This window comes from Camelus ferus, chromosome 5 (assembly GCF_009834535.1).
Source record: "Camelus ferus isolate YT-003-E chromosome 5, BCGSAC_Cfer_1.0, whole genome shotgun sequence".
NCBI classification, from domain to species: domain Eukaryota; kingdom Metazoa; phylum Chordata; class Mammalia; order Artiodactyla; family Camelidae; genus Camelus; species Camelus ferus.
This window is the reverse complement of record NC_045700.1, coordinates 91363882-91391442: the sequence shown is the minus strand read 5'-3', so window position 1 is coordinate 91391442 and position 27561 is coordinate 91363882. Positions and strand designations below refer to the sequence as shown.

At 46.7% G+C, this 27561-nt stretch overlaps 2 protein-coding genes and 1 pseudogene across 4 annotated transcripts in view; 2 read left to right on the top strand and 1 right to left on the bottom strand.

The window, feature by feature from the left end:
* NEU2 (neuraminidase 2) overlaps positions 1-27561 on the bottom strand; it is an 82614-nt gene that overhangs the window by 17994 nt on the left and 37059 nt on the right. The gene's annotated exons all lie outside the window — the stretch shown is intronic.
* LOC102507485 lies at positions 1556-26046 on the top strand (annotated as a pseudogene).
* Positions 1890-27561, top strand: part of NGEF (neuronal guanine nucleotide exchange factor) — a 101339-nt gene continuing 75667 nt past the window's right edge. Inside the window, exon 1 of one of the 2 annotated variants that reach the window (XM_032480521.1) lies at positions 1890-2069. The gene's annotated coding sequence lies outside the window, so the exon portion shown is untranslated. The remainder of the gene's footprint in view (positions 2070-27561) is intronic. The other variant, XM_032480523.1, reaches the window with a different exon arrangement.

Genomic DNA, 27561 nt, shown 5'->3' with positions numbered 1-27561 from the left:
CCACTCTGAACTGGGCTCGGTGCAGATGTGGCAGGGAAGGAGTGTCTCCAAAAAGCCGTGGGCCCTGTCTCCCTCAGGACCTAAGGGGAGACAGGAAAACTACAAATGAGAAAGGGGGAAAGAGAGCCAAGAAAATCAGATATAGCCCATCATGCAAGCACGCACTCACGCTTGCACATGCGTGCACATGCGTGCACCTGCTTCCATAACACTGTGCACTTAGGAAGTGCTTAAAATAGGTTTTCTAAATTCGTGAGACAATGAAAGGAGGGTGAGCAGGAAGATAAGGAATCTCAGAAGTGTGGCACATGAGGAGCGCTTGAAGGAAAGAGAACTGATCCTCCAGAGCACTAACATTCAGCGGACACTCCCAACCCCAACACACGCAAAAACTCCACTTGCAACCTTTGGTGGGGGTACTGTGGGGGGAAGAGGGAATAATTGCATTTATTCTGGTATCTTTTTTAGCATAATGTGGGATCTGGTTTATAGTACCCTGCTCAAATGTTTGCTGGAAGACTGACAGGATGGATGGATGGGTGGATGGAGGGTAGATGGGTGGATAGATGGTGGATGGGTGGATGGGTGGATGGATAGGTGGGTGGATGGGTAGATGGGTGGATAAGAGACCATGTCTATCTGGCTTCAGAGGCAAAACTGAAACCATAGTTTCATGGCAATCAGATGGTTGTGGTAGACAGCTTTCAAAGATGGCCCTCAGCACTCCTTACCTCCTGGGATTCATGCCTCTGTGTAACTCCCTATGTTGGGAGATATCTGCCTCCCAATGAGCAGCATATAGCAAAAGTGAAGGGATGTTACCTCTGTGAGTAGATTACAAAAGGGATGACTTCCATCTTCCTAGGCTCCCTGCTGTGCACCCTGGGGACAGGCCACCGCAGTGGAAGGGCCTCAGGCCAATGGTCAGTGAGGTGCTGAGGCCTCAGTCCAAGAGCCAGAGGAGCTGAGCGCTGCCAACAAGCTTGTGACTGTGGAAGAAGGTCCTTCCCCATTGGAGCTCTGAGACACTGATCCCTGTCCTGCTGGCACCTCGAACGCAGCCTGTGAGGGACCCTGAGCAGGGTCTAAGTCATGTCCAGATTCCTGACCCACAGAAACTGACAGAGAGCAAATGTGTGTTGCTTCGAGCCACTACATCTTGGGTTAATTTGTTGCCAGCAAAAGATAGCTAATGCAATGGCTGATTTGAGCTTAATATAGAAATGGACATTCTGGCAATTAAACTTGGCAAATAATGGTAGTGGTTAAGGCCCAGGTTTTGGTACCAACTGGATGGGGTTTGAATCCCCAGCTTACTAGCTGTGTGGCTTTGGACAAGATGATCCACTTCTCTGAGCCTCTGTTTCTGCATCTTTAAAATGGGCATAATTCTCTGCTCACAGAGATAGCATGAGGCTTACATAAAGCAATCAGGTAAAGTACTTAGCCCAGAACCTGTCACTCAGTAGAAGGTAGCTATTAGCAGCAATAATAATGACAGTAATAGTAACAGAGCAAGTTCCCGTACAAAGCAGTGACAGTCCCACAACCGGACATGATCGAGCTGAGGCGTGATGTCACGTGCAAGAAGCGAATGGAACCCCAGCCCTCTCCCAAGTCTCAGACTGAGGCTGTGCTGCTGCCCGGCCCAGACCAGGGGGTAGGGGGGCCAGGCACCGAGGGACCCCCAGGGTGACCTTGCCCCGGGGTGCAGCGCTAGCTGCTCCCAGCCTTCACCAAGGGCAACGCCCTTCCTCCTGCCTGGCCTCTGGGTCAGGTGTGTGACCGCCACCCTAGCTGGGCCCATGGGGCCCAGGAAGGTAAACACCTAGCCAGGAAGTGATTGTCATGGGCACAGGGCCAGCTCTGGGCCAGGCGGGTCTGAAGGTCAGGAATGTTTCCCAGGGAGCCTTTTCCAGCAGAGGACAAAGCCTCTGGCTGTGAGCTCTCTGGGACAGAGTGGAGGGTGTCTAGACACACCGGCTGGCTCTGAGGCCCTGACAGGACAGAGGACGGGAGAGGAAGAGCCATTCAAGGGGCTCCAACCCCCAGAAGCTCATCACCGGCAGGTGAGCAAATGGTTCTGGTATTTTTTTCTAATGAAATGAGATGACACAAGAGATGAAATGGGGGTTGTGGCCAGGGCAGGACTGGGAAGACCCCAGGAAGGTGTGTGAAGGGAGAGAGGACCCCACCCACCCCTTCACTGAGAAAGGGCTTCCAGAGAGAAAGTCCCAGATTTCATCTCAGGATGGAATCTCATCGTGGCTTCACCACTCTCCCTGCTGGGATTCAGTCTCACCATCTGTGAAATGGGGTAGTGATTCCCTCCAGGCACCTCTCCTGTGATGGTGAAGGGAGCAAGTGAGATAAGAGCAAGACTGGCTCCCTAATTTGCAGGGCCCCAAGCAAAATGAATGGGTGGGGCCCCTTGTTCAAACATTATTAAGAATTTCAAGAATTAAGAACTTTAAAATTAAGAAGAACATAATAAACCAAGTGAGGAGCCCTTCGAAGGGCAGGGTCCTGTATGCCTGGGCAGCTCCAGCCCTAAAAATAAATGTGCACGTCAACTGTGACAAGCTAAACAAATCATGATGACTCTGTGCCCCTGGCTCAAATCTCAGGGGCAGGAAGCACATTTGGGGAACAGAAGTCATAGCAGTGAAGTGACAGCCCCTAGCAATGCTGCCCACTGCCACCACCCCTGCTGTTCAAGGCCCCATCTCAGAAGGACAAAAGGCCCCATCCTCCCAGCCTCCTGGACTTGTGCACCTGGCTGGCATGAAGCCAAAGCCTGGTGCAATTCAGATGTCTGGAGACACAGCTTTCTCGGATGTAGCAATGGTAGGTTGTTCTTTCAGATCTTGATTTAAAATTGGGGACATTCGCACAATCTCTAGCTAAGTAGAACTGGGACTTGTGATTCCTACACTTTCGACAGTTCTGCTGAGTTCTGACAATGGTAACTGGAAAGATGATTATGTTAATACAGTAAGACCGTTGGTGGGACTGCCCCCACCGTCCCCGCCCCTGTCGCCACATCTTTGTCCTCCGCTCCACTCTTGCACTCAGATTTTCTCTTTCCTTTTCACTCCTGCCACATCTCCGACTGCCCCTGGCACTGCTTAGCCTTGCAGCAGTAGAAACCAGTGTCTCCGGGCTTTCTGGTCCAGGAAAGCAAATAACAGACCATCTTCCCGGAGCCCACTCTCAACTCCACCCCTTTCTGGAGCCCAAATTGTCTTGCAAGGGGCTCCCCACAGGAGAGGCAGGAGGTCACGCCAAAGACAGTGACCAGAGACGGAGGAAGACCATTGCTTTAAGAACTTTTCCTTGCCTGCGAGTGACCTCTCTGGCCTCAGCAAGGGCAGCCCAGGAGGCTTACACTAGGCGACAAACCAGCCCAGAGGCTGGCAGGAGGAGACCAGATCTGGCCACCACGCCCTGCTGGCCCCACCGTGTTCACAGCAGCCAGTGAGCCTGCCAACCCCAAGTCAGACAGCTCATCTCCTGGGATGGTCCTTTCCCCACCTCTGTGAGCCCATTGCCTGCCTAAGTAGGGGTCAATACTGATGCTAAGGTTACCCCCCACATCATCTTAGAGTCACAAAAGTCCTTCCTTTGTTCTTTCATCAAATAATTGCCGAGCACCTGGGGCAGACGAAGTTTTGGAGCAGGGCCGGGGATACACCTGGGACCAGGATGGCCCTCAGGCTGGCAGAGGAGAACCGGGCTAGAGGCCCCTCCTCCACAAACGAGGCACAGAACACCCTCCTCATGCAAGGATGGTTATGGGGCCTGAGTAGGGAATTACATCTCTGAGCCTGTGGGCTGTTTCTTTTCAGAGCCCCTTGGCGTCTTCAGGAGTCTGCTGGGGCAGGGCATCCTGGCTTCAGGAGGAATTGCCACCTTGGGCTAACCTTTCCCCACTTTGGAGCAGTCAGGCCCGGCGGGTGGAGCTCTGCCTCTGGACCTAGGGGACACGCTCAAGGAAGACTGTCAGCCTGACTCCTTTCCTTGGCCGACAGCAGTTCATGAGGCCCAGCTCCCTGGGAGACCAACCTGGGTCTGGGAAGAAGCCTTGAACAGTAAGAGGGAGCAGTTGCCTGGACCATCATTTAGCGGGTTTCCTTTGGAAGAATAGCTCAGGCAGCTGATTAAGGACCTGGGTGTCTGGGAACCTGGGTGAGGCTATTTCTCAGTTTTTCTACCTCAAGTAGCCTTACCTTTAGAATGGAAAAAAATGGGGATCATCAGAGGGATCTCAGGGAAGCCTGCATGGAGGAGGTGGCCCTTGAGCTGAGAATCATTAAACTATCTTACATCACTTCTTAATTATTTTACAAGAAGAAAAGAGCTGATGGGTAGAGTTTTATGTACTACGAAGTAAGGCTCTCTGGCTTGAAAATTAGGCTCTCTAGCATAAAAATAGTCATTTTTTCCACACTTCCCCTAATTGAATCCTGCAAGTTCTTTAACTAGCCCTCTTCCACAAAGAGCATGCCCCCGGGGAAGGGAGAGCAGGCTTTCACAAGGTGAAACGGGAGCCCCACAGGGCCTGGGGATGGCAGAAGCAGAGGCATGGACCTGGGGAAGCAGGAGGCCTGTTTAAAGGCTGTTGATGGAACAGGTTTGCTAGAGCAGAGGGAAGGTGGAGGGGGTGGCCCCCACCCAGGGAGCCTAGACCACAAAGGTCCTGAGATCACAGCAGGGGTCTCTATGGGCAGCGTGTCTTGGGGGCACGCCCCCTCACTCCCACACTTGAGCACTAGCTGGCTTTGTCTCTGTTGCCTTCACTTTTGGCTGGAGGTTTGCGCACAGCATTGATGTCTCCCGTAGCTAGGAGCTCTGACCATCAATTACTCAGGTCTTTGAGGGGTTTAAAGTAGGGCACTGATTCATTGTTATTTAATGACTGTGTTTCCTACCAGAAATGAATCCTTCAAACATAGGCTCTCCAGAGGACAAGCAGCTTGGACCATGCCTTAAAAGGCTCAGAGAAGCTTGGGAGCTCCCGGGCCAGGGACCAGCCAGGATGAGGAAGGCAGGCAAGCTGGACTTGAGGACTTTGACCCCCAGGCTCTGTCTGGGATTGGCAAGGGTTGGTCCCAAGCAGCTGACCTGGGGAGCGTTGTTCAATCCCACATGCTAGTGGTATAACCTGCTTATCTCTGCATTTCAATCCACCACATTAGTGTACTCCTGGCAGACTGACTCCTTAGGAACACCTCATCCACCAGGTCGGTATTTGCTGCTCGCTTGCCCTGGGCCAGCAGTGATCATAAGATGTGATGAGATGGCCAGAGGGCCTGCCCCTCTCCAAGCTCCCCACCCTCATTCCCACGCCTCAGTCACCTCCGCCCCCTTTACTGCTGTCCAAGTAAGTGGATTAAGATAACCCAGTTTCCTACTCACAGGTGATTCATTTGGTGTCCCTGAGCCCAAACAGATTCCCACTAAATCCCAATAATGGGACAAAAAGCTTCCAAGTATTTAATATTTATAAAACCCTGGCATAATGCTCTCTAGATGTAAATCCACTCATGAAAGTGAATACATCTATAAAGATACTTTTGCTCTCATCTGAGTGACATCAACATTCCTCGGTGGATTCTTGAATGCTGGAGGAAAGCTCTCTTTTCTGCCGAGTTCCTTTTTAGGAAGTTAGCTTTGATCTTAGAAATGATTTTAAGGTTCTTTTGTTTCCAGATTAAAAAGGCATCTGGCACGTGGACAATTTTTGCTAGTGCCTGACCTATCAGAGCAGTCCCCTGGAACTGACTTTCTACAGTTTTCTGGCCTCTTTGGAACTGGTTCAGAGTCAAGATCAAAGTCACTTGCAGTCGGCTAATGTGGGTTCCAAGTCAAGGGTAAGGATGGAGAGATTCCAGCTCAAGGTCAAAAGGAAGGCATCTTGATGCTCAATGGGAGATAAAGAGATCCACTCAGGTTACGCTTGGAAAAACATTATTATAGCTGCTGTGTGTACCCACTGGAGAAATAGCACAGATGGAAATCGCCAAAATAAAGTAGTGTGGATAGCTGGGCAGTATCTTTAAACCATGGCCACGGCTGTGGAGGTCAAGGTAGCCCTTTTGTAGCCACGGGGCCCCAGGCAGAGTCACTGTACTTTTTACATCTCTCTGAATTATCTATAATCTTATAAGGCTGTTTCCTCAGAAAAGGCTGTTTCCTTTAAGTAAGAATATCCTAAATCAAGGTGGTGAGAAATAGTTTAGAAACCATGCTCTTAACCACTTTGCCAGAGTCAGGGTGTCTCCACCACTTGCTGGCTGTGTGACCTGAGCTGGGTCAGTTAGCCTCTCTGAACTTTCACGTCATCCACTGTGAAAGGGGACGTGGGACAAGGACAGTGATGATCGTATAGGATCACCTTGGGTATTCAATGAGATAATGACTATAAAGAGAGTGGTACTCACTTCTGTTACCCCAACGGGCCTTGAGAAAGAAAATGGGTCCTTTTTTCCAATATAGAAGTTAACGTTGAGCAGTGGGAGAGAATTAATCCATTCACATAGTTGGAGAATTGAGTACAAAACATGAGACCCCTCAAACATAAAGAGAATGGGGCATCCTTTGAAGAGTTTGCCCAACCTGCCTCAAGTGCTCTGAGCTTGTCCACCTTTGGGAAACTCCCTTCTTCATTGGCACCACTCACGTCTGCCTGTTGTCAGCTGGGGAGACCACTCACCCAGCGAAGTCTCCCTCCAGGTGTCGGAACGTTGGACTCAATGATTCTTTCCCTCCAGTGAACATTTCTTGATAAGTGAAGGCACTGTTTCCGGCAAAAACCTAATGTTCCAAAACTTTCTTCCTTCCAGTTTTATTGAGGTATAATTGGCAGGTGGCACTGTGTAAGTTTAAGGTGTGCAGCATAATGATTTGACTTACATATATCATGAAATGATGACCACAGTAAGTTTCATGAGCATCCATCATCTCATATAGATACAAAATTAAAGAAATAGAATAAAAAATAGTTTTCCTTGTGACGAGAACTGTCAGGATTTACTCTGAACAACTTTCATATATAACACACAGCAGTGTTAATTATATTTATCATGTTTTACATTATGACCATAACTGAAGCTTGTACATTTTCACTGCCTTCATCCAATTCCCCCTCGCCACACCCCCCACATCTGGTAACCACAAATTTGATCTCTTTTTCTATAAGTTTGTTACTTAAGTATAATTGACCTACAACACCATGTTAGTTCCTGTAATACAACATAATTTGATGTTTCTATACATTTCAACATGATCGCCATGATAAGTCTAGTTACAATATGTCACCATACAAAGGTATTATATAGTTGTTGACTAGATTCCTCACAGCATACATAATCATACCTATGACTCACTTATTTTGCAACTAGAAATTTGTACCTCTCTGTCTCCCTCAGCTATTTCAGCCCTCCCCCTACTCTCCTCCCCTCTGGCAACCACATATTTGTTCTCTGTATTTATAATTCTGTTTCTGTTTTGTTATGTTTGTTTTGATTTTAGATTATACATGTAAGTGTTTGTCATTCTCTGTTTGACTTATTTCACTTATAATAATATCCTCTAGGTCCATCCATGCTGTCACAAAAGGCAAGATTTCATTCTTTTTTTATAGCTGAGTAATATTCCATTGTGTGTGTGTGTGTATACTATGTATTCTTTATCCAGTCATCTATTGCTAGGCACTTAGGTTGCTACCATATCTTGGCTATTGTAAATAATGCTGCAATGAACATAGGAGTGCATATCAGTGCCTATAAGAATTAGTGTTTTCATTTTCTTCAGATAAATACCCAGGAGTGAAATTGCTGGATCTTACGGTAGTTCTATTTTGAATTTTTTGAGGAATCACCATACTGTTTGCCACAGTGGCTGCACCAATTTACAATCTCACCAACAGTGCAATGGGGGTTCCCTTTTCTCCCATCCTTGCCAGCACCTGTTGTTCATTGTCTTTGTGAGAGTAGCCATTCTGACAGGTAGTATCTCATTGTGGTTTTGATTTGCATTTCTCTGATGGTTAGTGATGTTGAGCATCTTTTCATATGTCTGTTGGCCATCTGTATGCTTTCTTTGGGAAAAAAAAGTCTATTCATATCCTCTTCCTAATTTTTAATTGGGTTTTTCTTTTTACGTTGAGTTGTATGAGTTAATTGTATATTTTGTATGTTAACCCCTTATAAGATATGTCATTTGCAAATATCTTCTCCTATTCAGTAGGTGGCCTTTTTGTTGATAGTTTCCTTTTCTGTACAAAGCTTTTTAGTTTGATACAGTACCATTTGTTTATTTTTGTTTTTGTTTCCCTTACCTGAGAAAACATATCCCCCAAAATATTACTAAGACCATTGTCAAAGGGCTTACTGCCTATGATTTTTTCTAGAATTTTTGTGGTTTCAAGTCTTACATATAAGTCTTTAACCCATTTTGAATTTATTTCTGTGCGTGGTGTGAGAGAGTAGTCCAGTGTGATTCTTTTGCATGAGCTGTCCAGTTTTCCCAACATCATTTACTGAAGGGGCTGTCTTTTCTCCGCTGTATATCCTTGCCTTCTGTTTTGTAGATTAATTGCCCATATAAGTGTGGGTTCATTTCTTGGCTCTCTATTCTGTTCCATTGATCTATGTGTCTGTTTTCATTACAGTAATATTGTTTTTACTGTATACACTGTGTTTTATTACATTAACTTTGTAATACAGTTTGAAACCAGGGAGTGTGACACCTCCAGCTTTATCTTTCCTTCTCAAGATTGCTTTGGCTGTTCAGGGTCTTTTGTGTTTCCATACAAATTTTAGAACGATTTTTTCTAGTTCTGTGAGAAACGCCACTGGTATTTTGATAGGGATTGCACTGAACTTGCAGATTGCTTTGGGTAGTATGGTCATTTTAACAATATTAATTCTTCTAATCCATGAACGGAGTGTATCTTTCCATCTGTTTGTGTCATCTTCAATTTCTTTCCCCAGTGTCTTATAGTTTCCTGAGTACAGGTCTTCTACTGTCTTAGTTAGGTTTATTCCTAGGTATTTTATTCTTTTTGATGTGATTCTAAATGGGATTCTTTTCACTGCTCCATGCACATGGAAGCCAATACTATGGCACTGGCTTTTGAAAAGCCTTGTTGCAAGGCGTCCCCACAAGGAGATAGGAGGCAGGTCTCAAATCTGTCTCCCTGACCCAGGGTTTGGGGTGAAATTTAAGAAGTTACAGGAATTTCAAACTTGGAAGCTAATTGGCTAGCCTTGAATTAGTCTATATAAAGATCTTGTGCTACTGGAAGCCAGATTTTCCTTATTGAAGGACTTCTCGCTCCATAAAGGGCCCTGGTGGCAGCATTTCTATTCTTTGTTTTCTGTAGACCAAAGATCTTGGTTCTGGGGTCATCCTGGAGTTGTGGGTTCCCATCTTGCACATGTGCAGTGCTGTCTCTGTAAAACAACTCCAGGTTTGATTAATCAACAACCTGTCTTAAAGGAGAAAAACCAGTTTAAGCTGGTCAATGTTTGACATGCTGTTTCAATACTATGTTGAATAGAAGTGGTGAGAGTGAGCATCCTTGTCTTGTTCCTGATCTTAGAGGAAATGCTTTTCACCATTGAGTACGATGTTCCAGTGCTCCAAATTTTTTAAAAAATAGTTCAGTAAATGCTGGTGTGAAAGGAATTGAGGAAATCAGTTGTGGCTGAACCCCACAGATTTAGGGCTGTGTCTGTAAGAAGAGCGTATTAGCTTTCTACTGCTGTTATAACAAATGACCACACACTTAGAGGCTTAAAACAACACAACTGTATCATCTTCTCTCTCTGGAAGACAGAAATCCAACAGGGGTCTCACTGGGCTAAAATCAAGGTGTCAGCTGGGTTGCTCTCCTTCTGGAGGCTCTGGGGTAGAACATTCCCTTGCCTTTTCCAGCTCCTAGAGGCTGCCCCTGGTCCTTGCCTCGTGGCCTCTTCCCCCATCCTCAAAGCCAGCAGCTCTGTAGCACCTTCAAGACTCTCTCTGATCCCTTTTCTAAAGACCCTCATGATTACCTGGGATTCACCTGGATAATCCAGGATAATCTTCTTATCTCAAAATTCTTAACTTAATCACATCTGCAAAGACCCTTTTGGCATATAAGGTAACATTTTCACAGATCCCAGGTATTGGGACATGACCATTCTGGCATAGGGTGGGCTGGTGGGCACTGTTCATTGAACCACCAAGAGATACTAGAGTTTTCTTAAACATATGTTTGACATATTTCGAAACAATGGATGACTTTTTGAATTTTTTTAAATTGCTAAAGCCACGCAATTAATAGTAAAAATATAAAGTGTAATACAGATTGTTTGCAATGAACTTCACATAATGTTCATGTTTACACAGATCTATATTTTTTGACTTTGGCTGACAAATAATGGATCAGTGCTCTCTGCTGTTTTTGTTGAAACCCTCTGGCAACCTCAGCACTTATGTGGGAGGCCCTGCTGTCCCCAGCCCAACTCAACACACCCAGAGCATGTTTCTGCCCAATCCCAAGCAGTCCGAGGCCTAAAGTGGTAGTTCGGTGACACCTCTAGGGTTTAGTTCTTTTGGAGAAGGGGGTGTGGTGCAAGCACATGGTTATTCCAACCTCAGAGAGAAGTTCAGGGGGTCAAGAAAGCCTTCCTTCTTGATAAGAACCTGGATGGAAGTACATGGCAGTGTGCCTACTTCCTGCTGGTGCTCAGGGCTGTGCCCACTCCCTAGCACCATCCCCCACATCGAATGGAGGAGCTGTCCTGCAAGATCAGCCATCCCTGTTGTAACCATGGGACACTCTGAGCCCCAAGACGGACCTCTTCCAGAAACAGCATGGGGATGAGGGAGGGGAAGTTTGAAGGTTCAGGCCAGGCTGGCGGGGTTTACCCATCAGCCTCAGGAGAGGATGGGGGAGTTGAGTGTGTGGCTCTCGCAGTCCAAGGGCTGACCCGCTGCTTAGTCAGTGGCCCAGAAATGGCAGATGGGATCCATCACATGTTGGCCCTGATTCATGCAAAAAGCCATCCAGAGAATCTACAGAGGACAAGGCCAAATCTATGGCTTCAAGGGAAAGGATGCCACAATTGATTAGCAATGTCTGTCATGGCAAAGGAACAGGGAAAGGTTGTCTGTGTGCATTTGGCCCGCCGCTCCCAGTAAGGAAGAAGGTTTTGCCTGCACATTGATGTTGGGAACCTGGGGGAAGAGCTGTGCCTTATCAGTGAGACCCCAAGCCGGTCTGTTGGTAGAGCTGCTTCCTCATCTTTAAAATGAGAGAAACCAATGAAGCCCTTTCCAGCTCCCTGAGAGGATGGTAGGGCTGCAAATCAGAAGGATGTCACAGACACAAGCTGCCCAGGCCTTCATCTCTGGGGCAGAGGGCCGAGTGGCTGGCCTGGTGGCAATCCTTGACCTACCACTGCCATCTTGCTGAGAGGGCCTGGGACCTCTGCCTGGTGTCAGTCTGAGCCTGCGTCCTCACCCCCGTGGGCCCTGGTCTGCCTGGGGGAGACTCATCCACTTGGATATTGGGGCAGGGGGCTGCAGGAAAATGAGATGACCCGAGGGATGCTGTGTGTGAGGGGGACGCAGCAGCAGCCCCCGAGTTAGGAGAAGGAGGCAGGGGTGAGGCAGAGCCACTGGGACTTGGAAGAAGGCCCAGGCCCTGGGGGTCAATAAAAATCATTAGATGAGTGACTCCAGGCTCCAGGAAAGGAGCTGGGAGAAAGCCTTTGCCTCAGTCAAATGTCCATGGAGCCTGAAAGAGAGGCCCCTGGGCAGAACTGAGGAAGGGGAGACACGGGGAAGTCCAGCCTCATGAACAGCACAGCAGTGAGAGCAGAGGGAGGGAGAGACAGAGGGGAAGGCAGGGACCAGATGAGGCTAGGTAAGAAATTGGGTCTTATCTGGAGCCATTTAAGAGTTGTGAGCAGGGGGATGACATAGTGCAATTTATGTTTTATTTCAAAGAACCAGGTTTAGGCATTTCCTGGGATTTCTGGCAACTACCTCATTTTTTCTGCCCTAATGGTCCTGATGGGCACCTTCTACTAGCATCTGGAGGACAGAGAGTTTCCAGGGGCTGAAGGGCACATCCCTGCCTCCATCAGCCTTGAGTCAAGACACTGGGAGGATGGAAGGAGGAGGGAGATAGGCTCAGGAGAAGGTTGTGGTTGTACAAATGGACGATCAGATGTGACGGAGCCTGGAGAGATGAGAAGGTGCAGGTGGAAAGCAGGTAGCAGGGGAGGGCTCCTCGGGAAGGTGAGGGTTGGGGGACGCAGAGTCCTGAGGAGGAAGGAGCTGGGAGGAGGAGGAGACAGCACGGGAAGGCAGGACTGCAGGGGGCGTGGAAGGGAGTTCCTCCGAATGTTGCTGCTGGAGCAGAGGGAGGTGGGAGGCTGGCGACCCTGAGAAGGCAGGCACTGTCACTGCGGAGAGCAAAGGTGGGTCTGCTGGAGAAATCAAGTCAGTTCACTGCTCTGTCTTGCACGGTGACCACGAATGGACTGTGACATCTGTCTGCCCTTGCCCAGTTGAGGTTAGAAAATGTCAACACGCATTAAGTCCTGAGTCTGCTGGAGTGAAAGGAAACGTGGGCAGGTTGGAGGGAGGATGGGGTGGAAACCCAGCGGGGGGCCAAGTTGGAGCAGCAAACCTGGCCTGGGGCACCACCTCAGATATTCAGTAAACGTGATCTGAGCATCTGTGGTGTGTGCTGAGTTCTGGGGGGAAGGAGAACTGTGCAGGTGGGGCTTGTGGTGGCGCTGGCCTGCTGCAGCCCCGGGAGACCTCGACTTGGCGCGCACTCATTGTACTGTGGTGACCGTCGGGCCTGCTCCCCCATCTCCCTGGGCTGAGACCTGCATCTTTGCATCCCCAGGCCAGGAGCACGGCGTGGGTGCTCAGTAAGCATTTGCTGCATACAGGAGGGGTCACTGGATGCCAGATGTCTCTGTGGACTTTAGTGAGTGTGGGCTGTGCGTGGACGGGCTTCTCAGGTCCCCAGGAACAGGCTTAGAGGACAGAGCACGGAGGACCAAGCAGGTGAGGCGGGGCTGGTACCAGGCTGGTACCAGGCATGAGCCCAAGGGTCAGGCTAAACCGAAAGCCATGGCTGGAGCCTGTCAGGAGATGAAAGGAGAAGCCATGAGGAAAGAGAGATGGATTCGGGAAGGATCAGAAACAGGCAGGGACCCAGGCTCGGGGGCAAGAGCACCAGCGCTGCTATGGGCGGGGCCAGCCCCCAGCTGGGTCCTCGAGGGCCTCCTGGGTGTGGGGAGAACCCAAACACCCGCCAGAGTGTCCTCTTCACACTGGGTATGTCCTGTAGGCCACCTGGCAAGCTCCAGGTAATTTATGATTAAAACACATGGATTCATGAACACAAGCAGGTAAGTGCCAGAGAGCAGGGGGCTTGAGGAAAGCCGCGGATCCTCCAGACACATACTCTTGCACACAAGTCCAGGGGATTTCCAGAAGGCCGAGGTGGATCAGAGGTTCATCTGAACCCCCAGGGGGCCTCTTACAGCCCAACTGCCCCCTCCTCGACCTGCACCCCACCCCCTGCCAGGGCTTCTGGTTGACCGGGTCTGGGGTGGGGCCAAGAATCTGCATTTCTTAAAACCTCCCAGATGCTGCTGCCCAGAGTGGACCACATTTTAGGAACCGCCAGCATAGAGAGAGGGAAGAAAGTCTCAGTTCAAAGAGAAATGAACTCTGTGGTGTCCGGTTCATCCAAGTCATTTCAATTCAGTGCTTCCAGAATGTCAATCACTTACTTTCCACATTTACAATTCTTAACACATCCATGTACGACCTGCTATTAATACTGCCTACAGATTGGCTTTAAATTAAATTCTCTATTTTCATCCTAAGCATTAATACTTATGAAATCACAGGTTTGATGTGCTAATTGGATTTTCTCTAAAATACATAAAACTCATAACTATTAATTTTTTTTCATGTTTGACTGATGTACCTCCTAAAATCAGCTCACAGACACTGGTTTAAATTCCACGCCGCTGGAAGGAGCACAGGGGACTGTCTAGGTTCATCCAGATCCCACGAATATTTTGGATGAGAGAGGGCTGGAAGAAATTACAGTCTCTCAAAAGCTCTGCCACTATTGTTTGTTTTCTAATGACTCCCACTTGAATTACTCACTCAACCCAAGTCCCAGCCCCTCTGCCCCTGCAGCCCTCACCCCTGCTCTATCCCCTCCCACCTCCCTCCAGCATTCCGTCCTCTTTGGCTGCCCCTACTCCCCTCTGTGCCCACCGACAAGGCCCTGGCACACTCTGCGGGTCTGGATCCCGACAGCACACGCCTCCACTAGCCTCAGTTTACCTCACTTCTTGGATAAACCTTTCTCAGGGCCTGTGTCACCTCCCTCCACCTACAGGGCTGTGAGGAGATCACAGGACCCTGCCAGGAGGCCGGCAAAGGCACCTGGATAGAAGGTTCCAGAAGGAAAGAGAAGCCAGAGGAGGGGCACCCTTGGGCCGATGAAGGATGTGGGGAAACTCCCTCCTGCTGGCTCTCTGGGGCCCACGTCGGCAAGGAGGCCACGTCTGTCTCATGGCCTGGGGCCGAACACAGAGAGGGACACAGACGTGTGAGTGGACGGAAACTACCAAGGGCACAACTGACCAGTTCAACCTCACATCCTAAATCGGAGGGTTGAAAACCTAGATAGACACACACAGGGAGTCCAGCTTTGACTACTGGGAAGCAATGTGCAAGAATCCCTTCAAGCTACAATAAAAAGAAATGAGCACCAGGGCCAGCTGAGGGCTGAGCTAGGAATGAGGAATGGGAAAGCTACCACGGTCTCTTTCCTCCTTCCCTCCTTCCCTCCTTCCCTGGGCTTTCACACTTTCATTCTGCTTTGCTCACTCTCTCTCTCTCACTCTCTCTCTCTCTGTCCACACCCGCTGCCCCTGCTACACGTATACAGGGTCCATCTTGGCCAATTCAAACTACCTCCCCCACCCCCATGGCCATCCAGCCCAGAGCCTCCGCTAACTGTCCTGGTCCCAATTCTCATCTCTGGGAGAGGGAATCTGACTGGCTCAGCCCAGCCTGTGGCTTGACTCCTCTTAGGTCAAAGGTCCACCCTGTTCCAGTCAGCTGCTGGGGGAGTGGTACCCAGGATTTTCTCCCTCCAGGGATGAGGATGGAGCACACACCCTAGTAAGGGATTCCGGAGCAGGAGAAGGGAAGGATGGTCGCCTTATGGTGCCTTCTCCCCAGAACCATTTGGAGACACCAGATTGGGATTGAGATTTTCCCAACCAGAGACACAAGTAACCTCTTCATTTCTCTGCTAATTATTATGAACTGAATATTCATGTCCCTCCAAAATTCATACATTAAAGCTCAAACCTCCAAAGTAATGACATTTGGAGACGGGCCCTTTGGGAGGTATTAGGGTTAGATGAGGTCATGGGGTGGGGCCCTTACAATGGGATTAGTGGATCTGTAAGAGGAAGGGCACACAGAGTTTTCTCTCTTTCTTTCTTTCTCACTCTCTCTCCTTCTCCCTCTCTTCTCCCCTTCCCTCCCTCCCTCTTCATGCACTACCCAGGAAAGGCCCTGGGAGGACATAGCCAGAAGGTGGCTGTCCACAGGCCAGGAAGAGGGTCCTCACCAGAACCCAGCCATGTTTGATCTTGGACTTCCAGCCCCTAGAACTGGGAGAAAATACATTTCTGCTGTTTAAGCACCCAGTCTATGGTATTTTATTAGGGAAGCCCTAGCTGACTAAGATGCCAGTTTTGGTCTTGCCATTTTTAGTGGGTCTTTTTATAAGTTCTCCAGAATTTGGGTCAATAGATGAGTTCACCGCAGCTCCACCATGCAAATGGCCCCATTGCTAGAACTCAACAAAGATCCAGTGTAGAGTGTGGCTTCCTGCACATAAACATCCCTGTCTGGCCGTGGAGATGACATTGCCCGCTTTTATGCAGTGTCTGTTTGCACCGTGACTGGGAGCTTGGCTGCCCTGGCCGGCCTCCCTCTGGCTGGTCCATAGCCCTTGGCCCACAGGCGGGCGGGAGCTGCCAAGGGCAGTGGCCAACCAAGAAGGCTCACCCCAGAAGGAGTGGTCCTTGTCCCCAGCTGACTCACAGCCTGTGTGATGGCACAGGTGTGTGAAAGAGGGTCAGCCTCCATTAATCAGGTAAATGTACTCTTAACAACAGGAAAACGCTGCAGAGCTAGCTCTGGCTTCCCTTTGAGAAAGTAAGTTGAGCCCTCTCCTCCCCCACCCAGCAGGGAGTGGCTGCTGTCACAGTCCTGCCCAGAGGGGACAGGACTCTGAGGAGCTGCCACCAGCCAGTCCCTGGAGACAGGGCATAGATCCTGCTCACTGGGACAGAGCAAAGACTCTTGTGGATCCTATATTTTTTCCCAAACTCTATACCTGGTTTTATATACATTATGTACATTTTATATGCATTATATGCATTTTGCAATCTTGGAGTTTCTTTACACCAAAATGTAAAAACAATTTAAATCAGCAGATTGTTCATTTAGTTGCAAAGAGTGAAAAAAGCAGCCCTGTGGTTTTTGGGGTGTTGACATGATGCCGGGCGCGCCAGGCGCTATAAACCCATTTAATTTCTGCACAGTCACTGCACAAAGGAGAGAGATTTCCTGAAGGAAAGAGAAGCCAGAGGAGGGCCAAGCTCATGTTTAGGATGACGGGGGATGTTAGGAAGTTTCTCTTGACAGCTTTCTAAGGCCCCGAGTAAAGGGGCCACATCTGGCTCATGACCCAGGGCCCAAGCACAGGGCAGACACAGATGTGCTCAGTGTGTGAGCGGACAGAACCCACCGATGACACGACTGACCAGTCTGACCCCATGTGAGCCTGGCGTGTTCCATTTCCTTCCAGACAGAGAGCTGAGGATCAAGGATGTGTTGAGGACCCAGGGAGACCCATCCCCAAGCCCAGGACGTGCTGAGAGGGCACATCCCTCCACTCTGGGGGTCCTGAAGCTTTAGCCTTAGACATCAGAGAAATGGAGGCCACCCAACACTAGTTAGGGTGTGTAAGAAGTGAGCTAGGAGGGGGCCACTCACCCTGCCCACCTACCACTCACTGAGAAGCCTGCTATTTGGTAACCGTGGGCCACAGCTGCTTTGGGGAGGGTACCCCTGCACCTGGCTTGAACCTCTGCCCTCAAACTGCCCAGGGTCCCGTACAAAGCCGCTTCCACACAGCATGGTGGGACAGGTGTGCTGATCAAAGTGCAGCCCTGTGGACGTGAGTCCCCAGGGATCCTGACAGCCAGGCCCCCAGAGAGAACAGGGCAGGGCTGTCCTAGCTCCTGGCTTTGTCCCTGCTGAGTGCTCTGCCCTGATCTTTGCTTGCTTCCTAAGTACGTGCTCCGCCTCAGAAGGCAATCTCTCCACTCTCCCCTCTGCTCATTCTTTTCCTCCAGTGGCGAGGCAGGGTTCTGGGACCTGCAAGACCAGAGCTCAAATCCTGCCTGAGCCACTTACCAGTGTGTGATCTCGGGCAAAGTACTGAGTTTCTCTGAGCTTCAGAGTCATCCTTTCTAACACACGACTCATCACAGTACTCCCCTCCTGCAAGGCTGTGTGAGGGTCGAATGGGTCAGAGAGAAGGTGCCAAAAAAAAAAAAAAATGACTGTTGACCCTCTCTGGGGAGCAAGGACCCCGTGTCTGCAGCTCAGGGCACTTCCCCTCTGGGGGGATGTGTCTCAGTTACCACCCTCTGGCCTAAGTCACTGCTGTCCTCCCTGTGGCCCAAGTCACAAGCTGACCTGCCTCATGGCCCAAGTCCTGTCTTCTTTCAGGGACGGGAGTAGGGTGGCTGCAGATGACCAGGAGCCTCCTCCTGTCCTGTCAGCACAGCCGTTCAGGACACAAGGGAGGACTTGCAGCCTGTGGGCCCACCTACGGGTAGCCACACGGTGATTCCAGACGGAGACCTGGTCCATCGCACATGGCTGCCTCTGGGAGGAGCAGCAGTTCAAGCCCCGGAAGCAGATGAGACCCTACCAGGGAGCAGCAGGGCAAGAGGACAGGGGTGATGCTGAGACAGGAGTAGACGCAATCCATTAGCAGCGATGGAGGCGGGGCACTGGGAAACTTGTCCACCGGTATCTCAAGCAGGGGATGATACCAGGCGCTGGAGGAAGAGGATAAAGTTGAGCCCTCACCTAAGGACCCTCTGAGGGCTGGGGAAGCCTGGTGTCATGGGTTGTGGGTGGGGGGGAGGAGCTGATGGGTGCTGTGTGTGGCCAGATGCTGGGGCCTCTGGCCAGTGTCTAACCAGCTCACAGTCTGGAAATCTCCACTGTATCCCGCCCACTCTTGAAGGAGCCAGAAGGCCCCGGCTAGGGTGTGCCCAGCTCTTAAACCAAGAGCCACAAGGAATCCAATAGCAGCCGCCTCCATCAGGAGAGGGACATCAGTGGGGCTAAATTCTCTCTCCCACCCTGGCTGATGACCAGTGACAGCTAAGGACACCACCTCCAGCCTCCACACTGTCCTGTTCCCCCACTAGGCCTGCGGGCCAGTGTCCTTTTCCAGGGGAAAGGGACTTGCCAGATTAAAGTGGAGGTTCTCAAGGCGTGGTCCCCAGACCAGCAGCAGCAGAGCACTTGGATGGACAAATGCTCAGGCCCCACCCCAGTCCTCCCGCATCAGAAACTCCAGGGTGGGGCCCAGCAGTCTGTGTTTAACTCTCCAGGAGATTCTGCAGCGTGAGACCCACAGAGCAGTGAGAGTGAACTGTCCACATGGATGGGCCTCACAGGCCTAATTCACAGGAAGAAGTCAGACAAGAGAGTGGGATTCGGATTGATTCCATTTACATAAAGGACCAAAACATACAAAACCAGCCCGTGCTGTCAGAAGTCAGAAGTTATCCTTGGGGGCTGGGGAGGAAGGGGCCGAGAGGCTTTCTGGAGCGGGGGTGATATCCCCCTTTGGGATCTGGGTGTGGTTACCCACTGTGTAAACATTCAGCGTCTATACTTAGAACGAGGGCAATTTCTGTATTCTACTATACTTAGAATACTTATACTTTAAAAAAAATTTTTTTTAACTATATGACTGAGTAAAATAGAAGTGCCACCTCCCTCTGGTACAGCCTAGTAATTGGTTGAAATCACTTCGGGATGACCTGAGGGTCTGCTCCTGGCTCCAGAGAATAAAAAACTGGGCATTCTTTTATCCTTGGCCAATTCAGTTTTATGAATTTAACCTAAAAGTGGCCTCAACAGACAACAGAACGGGCTGGCTAATTAAAACTAGAAAGGAGCCGCAGGTCGACCCATAGAAAACGCACACTGCCATCTTTGGTAAACGCCACTGCTCCCATTTTTTTGTCCTGGTTTATAGGTAATATTTCCAGAGAACAAGCTGCTTTGTTCAGTTACCTTGGTGGGCATTTCACAGAGTTTATCTTGGAGGAGACACCAGGAAACTGTTGCATAAGGAAAGACATACTGTGGATGTTTGACTCTGGGTTGAGCGGGGCGGTGTGGGGCTGGAGGCCAAAAGAAGAATCTTGCCTCACCTGCCAAGGAATTTTCCAGGCAAGACGCTTCAGGACCTTGACACCACAGAATGCAGCTTTGTGGCTCTGTGGCCCATCTGCCTGTGGGCTAGAGTAGATTCAAAACAATGTTTTTTATGGGGATCATGTTGGCCCTCCTACCATCCACTTGTCCACTCTCCCCAACCCCCAAGACCAGTCTGGTGGGAAACTAACAGGCGATCAGAACAGCCACCTCTATATACTCCCCCAGGAGCCCCCTCTCAACATGACCCCATCAAACATCACCAAGGAGAAGATGGAAAGTCCTTGTCTCCTTCCAGAACTCCTCTAAAAATCTCCTCCAATTCAGCAGAAGCCTGCACTGTGTCACCCTGGAGAATCACTCCTGCTCGGCTGCGTTTTGTGTGAAGCCATCAGCCTGCACTGAAGGAAACACGGAGGATGAAGAGTCTTACGACGCCTGTTTGCATGTGTGACCTCGTGGGGCCAAGGAGAAGGGCCGCCTCCTGGAATGAAGAGACCAGAGTCCACGCAACACCTGGGACCCACTTCAGCCCTACTCAGTCCAAAATCTGGGCCCGGGGCCCAGGAACCCATACATTTAACACGCTCTTCAAAGTCTGAAAATGGCTGCATTGCCGCTCCTTCCTCCATAAAAGTCCTTGAGAGAAATCCCTTCAGACTAACAATTTCTCCTGAGTAGTTGGTCAGTTTTTATCCCTGAAGGCAGTAGAATGAGGCGCTGACACGTTTCCCCTTTCTGTGTTGGCTGCTTGGAAGCATAGGAATAAATCATAACAAGGGTCCTTGTAATGGGCATTTTTTAACCTTATCCTCCATTAAGTCTTATGTCCCCACACTTTAATTCTTTCTTTTATCCTCTTTCTAATTTATGCTCTGCTGGGTAAGATATAGGTATAAATATGTATTATATTCATAGATGGAAATATCTCCTGTCGATCTGCACAGTAATGTATAAAGAAAACAGCTGCCACACATTGACTGCCAGCACTGTGCCTCCTTGTATGAGTCCCAGGGCTTAGGTGGTATCTGTCCTCCCTTCATGACAGTCAAGGAATGGGAGGCCTCAAGGGGAAGTCACACGCCAAGCTCATGAACAGGGCTGATGGCCCGTGCCGGTCTGGCTCCACTCACCCAAGACCCTCAACAACTATTCTGCTTTCCCTGGGGTTTTACAGCAAGATTTGGGAACCAGTAAATTCCTTCTCAAAATGTTCTACTTTCTGACCCCCGACAGAGGTGGAGGGGCTGGTCCCTACAACACCTTGGCCCAGTCTAGGTCTCGTGTTTTTTCTTCTTTTTCCAGTTTCGTTTTCCTTCAAGTAACTTGAATGATTGTCTTTTTTTTACAAAAAAAAAAACAAACAAAACCAACCTCACTTAAACACACATGAAAAGAGATAATGAAGCAAACTAAATAATAATAAAATGATGGAAATATGACATAGAATATAATGCAACTATTAAGGGAATGTACATATACTTAGTTCATTGAAATAGAACATTCTCCAAACACACTGTTTAATGAGAGGAAAAAGCAGTAAGACATTGTATGTATTTTTTTTTAAATATTCTATAATTTGAAGAAGATATCTAACACTTTAGTTCCTTTGAAGTTTATTTAGGGAATTAATTTTGATATCTAAGCTGATATTTTTCCCAAAGGGCTAATCAATATTAATCAGATAAATGAAATCAGACAACATGTGGTCCTATGCGATTGGCTTCTTTCACTTGGCAAATGCTTTCAAAGTTCATCCATGTTGCAGCATACGTCAATACTTAATATCTTTTTATGGCAGAATATCATTCCATTGTATAGATATACCATACTTTATTTATCCGTTCATCAGCTGATAGACATTTGGGTTGTTACCACTTTTTGCCTGTTATGAATGATGTCGCTATGAACACTCATGTACAACTTTTTGTGTGGACATATGTTTGCATTTCTCTTGAGAATATACTTAGGAATGGAATTACTAGGTCATATGGTAATTCTGGGTTTAACCTTTTGAGGAACTGTCAGATTATTTTCCAAAGTGCCTGCACTATTCTACATTCCCATCAGCAGGGTATAGGGTTCCAATTTCTCTACACCCTCACCAACATTTGTTATATCTGTTTTTGATTACAGCTATCCTAGTGAATACTAAGGAGTATTTCGTTTTGGTTTTGATTTGCATTTCCCTGATGACCAATAATGTTGAGCAAGTATTCGTGTGTTTATTGGCCATTTGTACAACTTCTTTGGAGAAATGTCTATTCAGATCCTTTGCTATATTTTAATTAGGTTATTTTTCATTATTGAGTTGTAGGAGTTCTTTATATAGTCTAGACATAAGAGCCTTATCAGATAAAGGATTTGCAAAATTTTTCTTCCATTTTGAGTTGTTTTTCCACTTGATGGTGTTCTTTGAAGAACAGAAGTTTTGAATTTTCATGATGTCCAATTTATTTTTTCTTTTGTTGTTTCTTGTGCTTTTTGGTGTCACATCTAAGAAACCATTGCCTAATCCAATGTCAGTAAGATTTACACCTATGTTTCCTGCTGATAATTTTATAGTTTTAGCTCTTACATTTAGGTCTTTGATCAATTTTGAGTTAACTTTTCTATATGGCGTGAGGTAGAGACACAAATGCATTCTTTTGCATGTGAATACTCAGTTGTCCCAGCATCATTTGTTGAAAAGACTGTTCTTTCCCCATTGAATGGTCTTGCCACCCTTGTCAAAAATCAGTTGATCATGGAAGAATGGATGCATGGGTTTATTTATGGATCCTCAATTCTATTCTACTGATCTATATGTCTATCCTTCTATTAGTACCGCACTGTCTTGATTACTGTTGCTTTGTAGTAAGTTTTGAAAACAGGAAATATGAGTCCAAATTTCATCTTTTTCAAGATTGTTTTGTCATGGGTCTTTGAATTTCCATATGAATTTTATTATCAGTTTATTAATTTCTGCAAAGAAACTAGCTGAGATTTGGATTCTGTTAAATATATAGATTAATATCTTAATACTGGTTCTTCTAATCCATGAAAATGGAATATCTTTCCATTTATTTGTCTTTCTTAATTTCTCTCAATATTTTATAGTTTTCAGAATATAAATTTTGTGCATTTTTGTTAAATTTATATTCCTAAATATTTTGATGGTATTATAAATAGAATTCTTAACTTCATTTCTGGTTTTGTTCATTCCTACTATATAAAAATACAATTAATTTTTGCATATTGATCTTATACCATGAAACCTTGTTGAACTTGTTTATCTCCAACACTTTTTTTTAGAGGATTCCTTAGGATTTTCTAAATACCAGGTCATGTCACCTAAAAATAGTTTTACTCCTTCCTTTCCAATCTGAGTATCTTTTATTTTTCTTGACTAATTGCCCTAGCTAGAGCCTCCATTACAATGTTTTGTTTGTTTTTTATTGAAGTACAGTCAGTTACAATATGTCAATTTCTAGTGTACAGCACAATGTCCCAGTCATGCATATACATACATATATTCATTTTCATATTCTTTTTCATTAAAGGTTATTACAAGAGATTGACTATAGTTCCCTGTGCTGTACAGAACCTCCACTACAATGTTGAATAGTAGTGGAGAGAGTGGGTATCCTTATCTTCTTCCTGATTTATAAGAATACATCGAGTCTTTCACAATTAAGTATAACATTAGCTGTGGGGTTTTCATAGATACCCTTTATCAAGTTGAGGACGTTTTCTCCTTTATCTGGTTTGTTGAATGTTATTATGAAGGAGTGCTGGATTTTGTCAAATGTTAATTGATGCCAGATGTATGGAGATTATCATATAGCTTTGTCCTTTATTTCATTGGTTTGGTGCATTATATTGATTTTTGCATGTTAAAGCAAACTTGCATTCTTGGGATAAATCCTACTTGGTTATAATGCATAATACTTTTTATATATCAGTTTACTACTCTTCTGTTGAGGTCTTTTTCATCTATATTAATAAGAGATATTGATCTATATTTTTCTTGTGATGTTTTTGTTTAGTTTTGTAATCTCTCCATTTTTTATGTTTGTGATTCCTCTTCTATATTCATTTTGGGGCTGGCCATTCTGTTTTACTAATTGTAAAGGATGTGCCACATTCCTTTTATTACTGTAACATTTTATGACATTTAGAAGAAGCAGACTCTTCATTACCTGAATTTCTCAAAAAGTTTAAGATAATTTTGCTTATCCTGAAGATGAACTTCATAATAATTTTATCAAAATATTCCAGTTAGGTTTAATTGGAATATTTTAGCTGGAATGGCACTAAAACTATGTATTAACTTGGTAAGAAATAACATATTTTTAATTTTCCGTTTTCCTATCCAATAACAACCCATGCTTCTCTAAAGATGCAAGTCTCCTCCCATCTCTCAAGGTTTTCCTTTACATAAGTTCTTTGTATTTATTAATACAGTTCTCTTGTGTTTCTTGGTTTTGTTTCTACTACAATCTGAAGCTCTCTACTTTGGTATTGTTGACTTGTAGTGAATCTATCCTATCCTGGCCCTGGACCAAATTCTTTGTAATTCCCATACTTTCCATTGGTTCTTTGGTCTTTCCAGGCATACAAATCACCTGCAAATTACGAATATTTCATCTTCTTTTCTGACATTTGTGTTATGTCTCATTACTTTGGCTAAACCCCCAAGAAACATGCTGATGACCACGAGAGCAGGAGCCTGCTCTGACTCTGCAGCGTTGCTGCACTTGTGATGTGCACAGCACCCTTTCTCACAATGAATTTTCCTTCTGGTCTTATTTTTAAAGATCTTTCCTTGGAGATTCATGTTTAATTTTGTCACTAACCCACTGTTGTGCTATGTTGTGTTACGACTGCCTAATGATTATGAAATTTCCTGTTTTACTAAATTACTCTGAGAATGTTTTAATTAGGGAATGAAAACATCCCATTTAACAGTTCATTCTTATTCTGTATCTGATTTTTTTTGGAAATCTCAACGTTTGAAGGTATAAACATAAAACAGCTTTGTTTTCCCCTGTTAAGGCTACCAGTTTTCTTCTGTTCAAACTCTCTACTCTGCTGCATAGCAGGGCTCCTGGTGGCCTCTTGGTCAGGTCGCATAACTTCCTTTGTCTCTTTCAGTTCTTAAAAGTGATTCCTTTTTATATTTAAGATTATGTTCCTATTCATTCTTTTCTCAAAAGATTTATCTATTTAATTTTTGAATAGGTCAAGATATTAATATAACCTTTAAAAATAAAAAAAATTAAAATGTATGTACTTTAAAGTCTGTTTCCCTCCCAGTTCTATTTCCCATCTGCCCAGGCTTCTTCCTATAATAAAAATATGTATATATGTAACCATTGATCCTAATTTTTTGTAACTCCTTTCAGAAGTTTTTAGGCACATCCAAATTAATTTGAATATATTTCCCCCTTTTCCACTGATGGAAACATAATCCTCTTCTGCCCTTGTTTTGCTTTCTTGGGATATCCTAGGATTGTTTCTTGATCAGTATACAGAGCTTCCTCTCTTGCTCTTATAATAGCATCTCACTCCATTGATAGAAATGTTTAGACTTTTCAAGGGCCACGGCAGCTATGGCGCTTTGCAGTTTGGTGTCCGAGTGAGTAGGGCCAACGCTAAGCAAGGAATTGCGTTCTCTCCAAACGCAGATCCCATAAGATTTGGATGTGTCCTTCATATTTGACTGGATTTACAGTGGTTTCAGTAGTGTGCTGCAGTTTTTTAGGATTGCATAAGGAAACTGGTAAATTGGTATTTCTTGGATTGGATAATGCAGGAAAAACAACATTACTACACATGCTAAGATGACAGACTTGGACAACATGTCCCAACGTTACATCCCACTTCAGAAGAACTGACCATTGCCGGCATAACCTTTACAACTTTTGATCTGGGTAGGCATGCTCAAGCTCGAAGAGTGTGGAAAAACTACCTTCCTGCTATCAATGGCATTGTATTTCTGGTGAATTGTGCAGACCATCAAAGGCTGTTTGAATCAAAAGAAGAACTTGATTTGCTAATGACAGATGAAACTACTGCTAATGTGCCTATACTGATTCTTGGGAATAAGATCGACAGACCTGAAGCCGTCAGTGAAGGGAGGTTAAGAGAGATGTTTGGTTTATATGGTCAGACAACAGGAAAGGGCAGTGTATCTCTGAAAGAACTGAATGCCCAGCCTGTAGAAGAAATGTTTAGACTTTTCTAATTGGTGTGAGCAGTTCCTGATTGATAGAAATCACAGCGTCTTCAACCACTTGCTCCCAGACAATGTTGCAGGGGTCATCTGCACGCAGGCCACTCGTCACATTTGCAAGCAGATCCATGGGCCAGATTCTTGAGGGCAGGATTGCTGGGTTAAAGCAAATTTGCTTTTGACTTTGATAGAGGTTGCCAAACTGTCCCCATGGGGGTCGAATCCATGCAAAATCCTACCAGTGATGATGGAGGGCTGCCTGCTGCCCCTTGGCTTCACTGACTGCTTTTCAAAGTTTTGATTTGTTGCTAATGTAACAAGTGAAAAAAGGGATCTCAGTGTGGTTTGGATTTCCTCTCCTCTTCTCAGACATGAGGCTGAAAATCTTTCACAGGTTTCTACAAGGGATTTGTTATTTCCTTTTCTGTGAACTACCTGTATCTTTTGCCCATTTCAGCCATGTCCAAACACTATTCACATTTCCCCCTCTCCCCTCCCTCTAGCACAGGCTTGACTATTTGGGGGGTGGAAGAGCAGACCCAGAGACCCCTGCTCATCCTCCTCCCTTCTTCGGGGGTGCAGGATGCAGCAGGGATTGGCAAGTCGAGGTCTCCTTCTATGACTGGCTGCGTGTCCATGGCAGGAGGCATCCCTCTGGTTCAGCCTGGCTCTGATGCTTCGCTTAATGGAGTATTCGAGGTTGTCTTGGGCTAGTGTTCATCTGCACCATCTCGCTGCCCTCTGAGCTCTAAGGAGCCCTGGGGAAATCTGGGGTCTTCTGCAAGGGCTTCTCCAAAGGCCGTGGCCAACAAAGAAGAGCGGGCATGCCTCATCCCCGTCTAAGACGCACCAAGCCACAGCCCCCTCAAGTCCAACAGTGTGAGGTCCCTCAGCAGGTCTTGCCTTCAGAAATCCTCTGACTTAAAGCCACCTCCAGTCCCATGTTCAGCAAGTCCCCAAACCTTACGAAGCACGGGTGGGGTGACAAAGGATAAGGTGCCATCACCCTAGGCTCCCAGGACCCTCTCCTAGGAGACTCTGGAGCAGGCCTATGGGTCCCACAGCCCGGTGACTCCTGGCTGGGAGCCTCCCCTTCCTGCAGGAATCCTGGGTTTTTCCAAGGCTCCCTCAGAACCACTCTCCGCTTTGTATGAAATATGGCACCCCAAAAGGCCAGGTTCTTCCCCTCTTTTCCTCTTCTTTTATCAAGGTGGGGTGCAGGGAAGAGGCACAGCTCCTTCAGTAATCCCTTGGGGTGGCTTCTGGCTAACCCAGGCTGCAGCAGAAATCTGAATAGAACTAGCCGTGTTTGGCCTCAGGAGCAATTACAGAACAACAGGAAAAATCCTACGACGTTTCCATCGCTTTGTTTTATGTTTCTCCTTTATAATCTTTACCTTCTAATTTAGCTTTGATTTATGAACTGTGTACATAGTTTTTTTTAAAGAACTTCAAAGCACAAGCTAGTCATCAGTGATGCTTCTTAATCTTAATTAGCATTTTTAGGGGAAGAGCCTGCTAGTCCCGCCATAAATTTGATTCTTAATTTCAGCCTCCCCTGTTGGGTGGCTGTCTTCCTTTGTAGGTTTGCTCTGGTCTTTTCGTAAGAAGTTGGGATCTGGGATTAACTTAAGCTTTCATCTCACCCAAGGTTTCACTCTGGTCTTCTGCTAATAAAGGACAAATTCCCAAACTCCTCACACATGCCAGAAAGAGAGCGGGAAAGAGCACAAGGAGCAGACATCAAG